Source organism: Saccopteryx bilineata, chromosome 11, assembly GCF_036850765.1.
Source record: "Saccopteryx bilineata isolate mSacBil1 chromosome 11, mSacBil1_pri_phased_curated, whole genome shotgun sequence".
Classification (NCBI taxonomy): Eukaryota; Metazoa; Chordata; class Mammalia; order Chiroptera; family Emballonuridae; genus Saccopteryx; species Saccopteryx bilineata.
In genome coordinates this window covers 2,771,454-2,781,569 of record NC_089500.1, presented here as the reverse complement: position 1 = coordinate 2,781,569, position 10,116 = coordinate 2,771,454, and the positions used below count along the sequence as shown (strand labels likewise).

Below are 10,116 nucleotides of genomic sequence, written 5' to 3'. Positions count from 1 at the left end.
AGCCTAGCGCTGGCTGAGCCGATGGTCTGGGCACGAAGTGTTTACCTGGAAACAATGACATTATTTCTTTCAAAATAACAGGATCGTATCAGTCCTGCTTAGAGGGACAGAAAGGTCTCTCTTTCTACCCGGGCGAATCATTATCTCTGAATGTATTTTATCACTATTTAGGGTTGGTCAGGTGTCGTCATGGTAAAGATGCCTCTGGTCCCTGTCGTGGGCTCCTCACCCTCTCTGCAGAGGATGGACGTCCTCGAGCACACGGTTCCCTTCCAGGTGGCCACAGCAGATGCTTGAGAACTGTCGACCTCAGGCCTCCCTTCCTCTGCGTGGGGCTGGGCTTTGTCCATTTCCTCTCCGAGTCTGTGCCCTGGGGGCGGGACACGTGGCGGCTCTGCAGGTGCTCCCTTTCTCTCTCCTCTCATCATGTTCTCCTCTTTTTTTCTTATGAACTTGAACATGCTTGCCATTCTTCCAAGCAGCTTCCCAAGCAGAACCGAGGAAGGCAGACAGGATAGACGGAACCCAGTATGTTGCTGGCAGACGGGCGCTGAGGACCTGAGTGTCCATTTGTTCATCACAGAGAGGAAGGCATCCCGTGGGGATAGCTGGGACAGAGTATGTTTTTTGTTTCTGATGCTCCCACACGAATCTTCTAGTGTAAAACTTTTCCTTGGATGTTGTTTTGACCAAACCTTGTATGTTTCCCCCAAGACATGGTCGCAGGACGGACTCACATGCTGTGTTCCAGAAGAAATAAAAAAGGAGAGATGTCCTTAGACTAGGAACAGGTGCTGAGGCTAAATTTCTATGCAGGGGTCCTGACTGGTTCGCTCAGTGGATAGAGTGTTAGCCTGGCATATGGACGTCCCAGGTTCGGTCCCTGGTCAGGGCACACAGCAGAAGTGAACATCTGTTTCTCTCCTTGTCCCTCTCCCCCCTTCTCTCCCTTTTCCCCCTCCCACAGCCAGTGGCTCAATTGGTTCTAGCATGGCCGCGGGCGCTGAGGATAGCTTGTTGGTCTGAGTGGAGCCTTAGGTACTAAAAATAGCTCCATTGCTTTGAGCATCAGCCCCATACAGGGGTTGCTGGGTGGCTCCTGGTCAGGGCGCATGCATAAGTCTGTCTCACTATTTCCCCTCCTCTCACTTAAAAAAATTTTATGGAGGAAAGCAAGGACTTGGGGAGGAGCCTGAGCACCCCCTAATGAGGGTGCATTGTTGCTGCCTCTGCTTTGGGTCCCAGGGGAAAATAATGTGAAGAGGGCTCAGGGCCGGGACCCCCACCCCCACCCCCACCCCGCTGAGCCGCCAGCACCTCTCCTTCGTTCAGCCGGGAGACAACAGTGTCTGCAGCCTCGCTAGGGATGCAGATGAGGAGCGGAATCGTGCACCTGCTGCAGTCTTGGCTCCCGGTGCCCCAGGCATCCGGGCCGCAGCCTGGTGCAGCCATCACGCTCTGCTCAATAATGCAGGGGGCGTTTGCTCTACCAAAGTGTCACCTGTCTGGGTGAGCCGTGCCTGTGTCTATCTGAAGTGACAGCCATTTTTGAGTGCCTGCGTCTCCCACAGACTTCTCTTTCATCACTCACATCGGGAAGGTAACATTTTCGACAAGATTGTTTCCTCCCCCCCAGCTTGTTTCCTGGCACACCCCCACCCCCACCCTACCCCCGTCCTGGTCCCAGCCGCCGTCTCCCGTGCCCCTTCCTGCGGCGCACCTGATCAAACTGTGATCACTGACAGAGGCTTCCTTCCCCAAATTAAATGAGCCCAACCACCTGGGAATGTTGGAGGGGAAGAGCAGGGGACGTGTTGATGATTCTTAAGGCTAACGAGCCCGGGCGTGGAAACCCTGGCGGAGGCCTGGCGGTGGCTCTCACAGCGTCCCTCCCCATGAGGAATGGACGGAAGCCAGTGAGGTGGCGTGATTCTAGCATCTGTCCTACCTGCTCACGGTCATTTGTATCCGTAATGGAAGCAGGTTAAATACTTCCATTCTGATGTTGCCGGCGGGGATGGAAATGAACACTTCTGTGGAATCATCTCGGCCTGATTCATCCGCACTCCCGTCGCTGACGGAGCCCTAATGAGAATGCCAGGGTGCGGGGTTTATCAGATGACGAGGGGGGAGCCAGTCAATCTCCGAGATTAGAATCACGGCACAGGGCCCACGCAAGAGGCCTCCCCGTGCAGATCTGCTAGGAACTGGTCTTTTCCTTCTGAGGGAGGGGCAGGGAGCGAGCCCAGAGGGCCCAGGGCAGTTACCCCCTCTAATGGGCCACCAGCAAGGGTCATCTCCAGCTGGTGAAACCCTGGGGAGGGTGGGGGAGCTGAGGACACCTCCTAGGACCCTGTTGTGGGGACATAAAGGGGGGGATGAGGACCAGGGCTCTCTTCATGTCCCTATAATTTTCACATTTCCTGCTTTTACAGTGACCTTCACTTTGCCTAAAAAAGTCACCTTGCTCCCTTAGCTGTCCTTGTGAAGAAGAGCCATTGGGCTGGAGCTGCTGGTGCTCTCAGACATGTTTCCACTTGGGTCTCGGTCTCTTTTCCCCATGGTGTGTCTGTCTTCTGCATGGCACGGCACTTCTAGAGAAAGTCGCAGGGCTTCCAGCGAGAGGGGTCCTTGGGCATGGGGGGCCCTGCGGCAGCCTTGAGAATTCAAGTTCATTCGTGTGGATTAATCGGCAGATTTTCGTACTCCGATGCCATAGTCATACGTTGCAGTTTCCCATGTTACTGCCTTTCTTCTTATTCTAGATGATATTGCTCAACATCCGAGCAAGTTAAAAATGAAACGTGTTGTCATGTTGTCAGCTGGCCCGTTAGACCAACTGCCGGGATTGCAATGACTCCAGATACCGAAACCGGGGCCCGGCAGGCACGGAACCCCCTCCCCCCGTTCCATTGAAGGAACACGTGTTACGTCATCCCCTCTCAGTCAGGACATCAGATGTGATACATGTGTGTTACCGTGTGTGCGTGGGGACTTTGAGTAGCCAGGTGAGCGTGGACTGGATGCTGAAGGACAGCTTGAATGCTGACTTTCAGAAAGCAGATCGTGTTCAGGGGAAGGACCCATTCGCGGGTTGCTGCTTCCACTCTCCTGTCTGGGGACAGCGGAGGCGGAAAGGCCGGGTTCCCGAGCCTTCTTCACCCCCTTGGAACAGGTGTGGGGAAAACACCTCAGTGTTTGCATCATCAAGGTATGGATCCAGGGGCATGTTCAGGGAGGGGACACACACCTGATTGCTCAGAGCCAGGGACACTAGAGACTCAAGGGAATTTGGAACATCTCCCCATTAAAAAACAAATACAACTGTCACATTTCCCCTCATCTGAACCCGGCTGTGGAAAAGAGTAAATCTCGTTTTCTTTAAAGAAACAGAGATTTTTTTTTTTAAAAAAAGCCATCAGGCTGTGATTTGAGAAATATAATTTTTATATAAGCAGCTGAAGATCAGACGCTGTGCCTTGTTGTATAATTACACTTCGAGATGACAATGTCTCTGTGCAGACAGTGTGTGTGTGTGTGTGTGTGTGCGCGCGCGCACGCGCGCGCGCAGTCAGCCGTCTGGGCACACAGGCACGTCCTCAGTGTCAGACTCAGCCCGAGCAGGGACCATACATGTGGCCTGATGTCCACTGGCATTCGGATGCACGGAATTTTGTGCTGCTCAAGGTGACAGCCTGTCTGCAGGAACACGTTGGCCTCCAGAAGGCACATTTCATGATAAAAAATATTAACGAGATTTAATTTTTTAAAGAAAAGTGAAATGTAACCATCAGGTCCAGTTGTCTCATTCTCCTTTGGGAGATAATAGGGTCTAGGTTTTAATTTTTTTATCCACTCACACATGCACATACACACACATGAATACACACACACATACATCCACACATGCACACACATTCACTCACACCCACACCCACACATGCATACTCATACATGTATGCACTCACGCACTGCATGCACACACTCCCACATGCACATACACACCCCCACCCCCACATATGCGTACATGATTGCATGTCCGCATACATACTCATGCATGCACAGACTCCCACATGCCCACACATGCACACCCACACACATGAATACACACACATGTACATACACACATGCACCCACACTCACACTATTGCATGCTCGCATATGCACACACACCCACACATGCATACTTATACATGCATGCACTCATGAACTGCATGCACACACTCCCACATGCTCACACACGGGCATATACTCATACCCCACACACACATGCACACACACACACACACGATTGCATGCCTGCATATGAGCACACACCCACACACACATACTCATGCATGCATGCACTCACACACATGCACCCACATGGCCACACATGCATGCACTCCCTTGATTGCACATGGAGGCTGGCAACACTCTTCCCTCCTGTATTGCAGGTGCTGCCGTGCCCCCCTTTTGGGAGCTGTCCTCTGGGTCCATCAGGCTGCTGTGACTGTCCTACTTCCGCTGACAGGACTTGCCGTGCATGCTCACTGTCACACGCCACACCATGTGCCAGGCTCAGGACGAGCAGAGAGTGAAGGGCCAAGCTGTTACAACACAGAAAGAAATAGCAGGAATGCCACTTTGGAGTCTTTGTTTCATCTGATGGGGAGAGAAGTCACCTATTTCTAGGAGTCATCATAAAGGGGGAGTTTCTGCTGCAGTTACAGTTTCCAAGCTGCTCATTCATCAGACTCGGGGGGGGGGGTGGTATGTGTGTATGTGTGTATGTGTGTGTGTGTGGGGAGGGGGCGTGGGGAGCCATGAGCGCCCCGGTGGAGGGTGGCAGGGAGAAGATGCCAGTGTTGGGTTGACTTTGTTTTCTGTGATTCAGAGCCTCTCTCATAAGACCCTCTTGGTCTAAAAATTGTATCCATTTACCTTGTTCTTCTAGTTTTATCACTGGAAGTAAACATCTCTACTGATACTGGAGTACATTCTGGTACATTTGAACTCATAGGAACGAGAGATTTTTTTTTCTTTAAGACAATTGTAGCTTACATAGAAAATAGAAGATCATGACAAATAGTTACCTACATGGGGAAGTTTTTCAGAGCCCTGCCCCTCCCTCCCTCTGTCTCTCTCTGCCTCTCCCTCTGCCTAATTAAAAAAAAAAAAATAAGAGCATCTAGAAAAGCAGTTATAGAACGCACTGATCCTCCTAGAATTAGCCCTAATTAGTGCAGGAAGAGCGTGGGGTTTTCTGTCACGATTGCACAGATGCAGCTTTGATTTGGACGCCATTACAGTCAGGTTCCAGAACCCCCGTGATAGGCGAAAATCCGCGAAGTAGCGACCTTATGTTTATTTTATGATTTATCTATATTTTAAGGCTTTATAAACCCTCTCCACACTGTTGCGAACCTTTCCCACACTTATTTCCTTATTTTATTACAAAAATAATTGAAATATATAAAACTACCCACGTACTGCAAAATGCCACGATATAACTGAGAACCCGCGACACAGTGAGACCGCGTAGAGTGTACCGCGATCTGGCAAGGGACAGCCGTGCTGTTATGAATGTCAGTGTCCTGTGACCCTGTGTGACGCTCCCATCAGGTACTGAAGTGAAGACGTAGGCTGGTTTAGCTGGCAGTGGAACCCGCTGGCACCCACTTGGCATCTCTGCCCATGGTGTATGGAAAGTCAGGGATTCTCCAGCCGCATGGGAGAGATTGGTCTCCGTTCAGGCCTGGTGTGTCTGCGTGTCCCCACACCTGGTTACACCCGCACCCCGGTCCTCAAGGGTGGGTGCTCCCATTTCTTCTGGGGCATTTATGAGCATGCGCTGCTGGGACTGAAGATGGAGGCCGTTTGGGGACGTGAGCTCCGTGTGGGATTCAGAGGCTCTAGGGACCCCTTTCTCCCATCTCTTCATGCACCGAGCGGAGGCGACCCAGCTCGCTTTCTGACGGGGGACATGGTGTGAATTGTCACAGGGCATCACCTGCATGGTGGAGCGACGTGTCTGTGTTTGGATACAGTCACTGTTGGTCCTTCGTGACAACCGAGTGTGTGGTGTGCTGAGCACAGACAGGTGCCTGACGGAGTTCCCTTTCTTCACGTGGGTTTCGGCCATTTGGAGAGGTATTTCATGCCAGGTCTCCCCCTTGGATTTCTAAGTGGTGTCCATCAGGGTGACTTGTCCTTTGGTCAAAGCCGTTTCTAGAATTCCAGGCCGGAACCTGGTGTTTGGGGCCTAACTCACTGACATTGGGCATGTAGGCTGGGGTTGATCACTGGTCCTGGTGTGGTGTGGGTCACTCCTAAGGGGCAGAGGGAAGCATGGGAGCGTGCCTTTGCCTGAGCTGGCATTGGGCACGCCCGGTGGGCATGTACCAGCTGTGAGGTTGTGCCGAGTATCCACACACGGTCCAGTGGGAGGGACGTCCGTGTGTCCCGTCGGGTTCACGCGAGACTTATTTCCTGTTTGTTCCTCTCATTTCATGTTCCCCTCTCTGGTTTTTCAAGGTTCTCCTATATTTTTTTCTCTTCTTTTGCTTCCTGATGTGGCTGAAAATCAAAGACAGTTTTGGTCTTTAAATGGTGATTGAACCGGTGATGGGGCTCTCTGCTTGTTCAACTGCATTGTGGTAATGTGACTGACTCTGAGCCTCAGACCCCAATGTGCTTGCTGGGAGGGGCCTCGTAATGAGGCGTCTTATTTCTCACTTACCTTGAAGTTAAATTCTGGGGCAGTGTGAAGAAGAAGAAATTGTATTGCTTTCAGGAAGTTACCTGTGGATTCCTAATTAAAATTAGAATCGGGTGAAAACCAGGGAGGTCATTTGATGGCCATTCTTAACAATGGCTTCTGTTGGGTTTTAACTAAAGAACCACTTCTGTAGTGAGTCAGGCGTTTCAGTGATGGGTACGGGGCACTGAAAATTGGTGCCAAAGCGATAGAAACATTTTTGTTCCCATCACATCAGAGCAGAAGTGGCCTTTCCACTTTGCTCAGTAGAGCGTCACCTTCCTGCCAAACCCCCACAATTTATGTTCCTAGATTAGCATCCACGCTGCTAGCAGGAGTAAAGGTAGGAGCTCTGGGTCTGCGTCCCGTGTGTTTTTATTTCCCAGTATAGCTGAACTTGCATCAGAATCTCCTGCCTCTGAGACAGAGGTGAGGTGACTCTCTACAAGTGATCAGTTACAAATTTGGGAGAAAAAGTGTGTTTCCCAAGACTCCCCCAGGCATTGGGACTGGGCGGTGTGTATCACTTCGGTGTGCAGGGGGGACCCTTGTGTGATGGGGCCCAATGGAGCAAATGTATTTTGCTATAACGGTCACCTGTTTGTGGAGATTGCATTTGCCGGCGTAAGAGCTCGTTTGAGAGGTATAAGCATGTAATCTGGTATGGCGGTATACAGTGTGTCCGTAAAGTCATGGTGCACTTTTGACCAGTCACAGGAAAGCAACAAAAGACGATAGAAACGTGAAATCTGCACGGAATAAAAGGAAAACTCTCCCAGTTTCATACCTATTCAGTGCAGTTCGATGTGGGCTCACACACAGATTTTTCAGGGCTCCTTAGGTAGCTGTCCCGTATAGCCTCTACAGACTCCTCTCTGACTGATGGCCTACCAGAAAGGGGTTTCTCCACCAATCTGCCGGTTTCCTTCAACTGCTTATCCCACCGAGTAATGTTATTCCTATGTGATGGTGCTTCGTTATAAATGCACTGATATTCACGTTGCACTTTGGTCATGGATTTGAATTTAGCGAGCCACAGAACACATTGAACTTTCCTCTGTACCGTCCACATCTCGACTGGCATGTCCATGGGCTGCTCCGCTGTATACGCGGTGCTACGTCATCATCTGCACATGCGCACATGCTGCCACATCATCCTACAGAAACTGGGAGGGTTTTCCATTCATTTGGTGCAGATTTCACATTTCTTTTTTCTTTTTTCTTTTTTTTTTTTTTTTGTATTTTTCTGAAGTTGGAAACGGGGAGGCAGTGAGACAGACTCCCGCATGCGCCCAACCGGGATCCACTCAGCATGCCCACCAGGAAGTGATGCTCTGCCCATCTGGGGCATCGCTCTGCTGCAACCAGAGCCACTCTAGCGCCTGAGGCAGAGGCCATGGAGCCATCCTCAGCACCTGGGCCAACTTTGCTCCAGTGGAGCCTTGGCTGCAGGAGGGGAAGAGAGAGACAGAGAGAAAGGAGAGGGCGCTTCTCCTGTGTGCCCTGGCCGGGAATCGAACCCGGGACTCCTGCATGCCAGGCTGACACTCTACCACTGAGCCAACCGGCCAGGGTCCAGATTTCACATTTCTATTGTCTTTTGTTGCTTTCCTGTGACCAGTCAAAAGTGCACCATGACTTTACGGACACACTGTAGTTTCACCGGGTGGCAAAAGAATAGCCAAGCTTGGTGTTTACCGTAAGCCAGTAACCAAACAGGGACCGGAGCCCCGGGCTACATACGTGTTACCTCTAAATAGCCACTTTCCACGTTCACAGCTACCGCTCTGTTCTACGCGCTCACAAGGGGAGGAGGGCTGGGAGACTGGGGAACTGGGGTCAGGTGCTGGGCAGTGCCTGCCGGCCAAGCGGGGGAGCTGAGGGGCTTCTCTAGTGGTTGTTGTTGTGATTGTTGTCATCGCTGGGGCCTTGTATCCAGGCCCGCACTGCCGCTTCCCGGAATGGAGGGCAGAGGGGTCAGGGCGGCTGGCTGGTCGCTCACACAGTCAGTCTGGAACATTCTGTGGCCGTCCTGTGGGGCAGTCGAACCCCTTGTACCCATAGTGGTGGTGGCCGTCCCCTCGTCTGTCCTCACGTGGCCCTGAGTGCTCCAGAATGAGGTGACAGTGACCGTTGCTGTGACCAGAGGGCCGCCGGAAGAGGTGGTGGGAGAACGGGAGGGGCATGCCCATGGTGCGGAAGTAGGATTGCTGCCCCCAGTGGTCCCGGGGGTGCTTCCCGTGCCCCTGGGGAAGCAGAGGTGAAAGTTTAACCAAGGGAAAAGGGTACGATGAGCTGGAGGAATGGGGCCACATGGCAAGACAGACAAACAATGTGAACATCCGGGATGAGTAAGCTGGTAGGACATCTGGTTAAGCATCAGTCCTGGAAGGTTCCAGAAGCATAAGGCGCATTGGCTGGAGGCTGACATGGGGCCAGGGTGACCACGGTGGCCCAGGAGGGTCCCTGCAGCTCCTCCCGTGCAGGCCCCAGCACACCTCCCCCAGGCTGGGGACACCCTCTACCCCAGGCGGGGGCCCTGCCATTTCTGGCCTCCCTTATTTCAGGGTCTGGCCAGTGGCTGCCAGCTGTTTTGTTCCAGAAATGGCATGACGTGGGCAGTCCGCGTTTGTTAAGTTGAAAACACCAAGAAGATTCTGAAAATACGGCTATTTATCAATAGCTTCCTCACCCAACACCCAGCCCAGGCTGCCATTAGTTAGAAGAAGCCGTGATGACTGTTCTTTTAAAGGGGTGGTTCCCCCTGTGGACAGTTGTGTCTTTTTGCCTTCTTTATCTGGCGACCTGGCCCGTGTCATCAAAGCAGACGTCCTGGTGTTGGGATGATCCTGCATCATGGGGAGAAACCGCAGTTCCCTGAACCACCCTGGCCGCCAAAGGTCTGGATGGCCGCAGGTTTCCGCGGAGGCAGAGCTACCGAGGGCTTCCTCGTGTGCGGCACTGGTTCCGTGTTTCTTGTCTGTAGACTCGACTTCCAAAATAAAATCACTGAGCCAACAAGGGGTGTCAGCATTTAAAACTTCTTCTTCCTTCACTCTCTTTCATCAAGATAATCTGAATACCATTCTTTTTTATCCTTAAGGAATTTATTCATCTCTTCCCATCTAACTTTTTTAAAATATGCATATATTTTTCAGTTATGGTTGACATATAAGGTGTCTAAATACTTGATACAGAATTACTCTGGGTCAGTGGTCAGCAAACCGCGGCTTGAGAGCTACATGTGACCTAACATCATGCGACATTTTTAGCAAAGGCCTGCTTAGGAGTACCCTAATTAAGTTAATAACAATGTATCTACCTATATAGTTTAAGTTTAAAAAATTTGGCTCTCAAAAGAAATTTTAATCGTTGCA

The 10,116-nt window shown here is 51.4% G+C and overlaps 1 protein-coding gene across 3 annotated transcripts in view; it reads left to right on the top strand.

The window, feature by feature from the left end:
* The window catches only part of TSHZ1 (teashirt zinc finger homeobox 1), a 79,824-nt gene that overhangs the window by 61,117 nt on the left and 8,591 nt on the right, over positions 1-10,116 (top strand). Inside the window, exon 1 of one of the 3 annotated variants that reach the window (XM_066246720.1) lies at positions 1,455-1,600. The exons of the other annotated variants lie outside the window; for them this stretch is intronic. The gene's annotated coding sequence lies outside the window, so the exon portion shown is untranslated. Of the gene's footprint in view, positions 1-1,454; positions 1,601-10,116 lie in introns of those variants that run through there. 3 annotated transcript variants of the gene reach the window in all.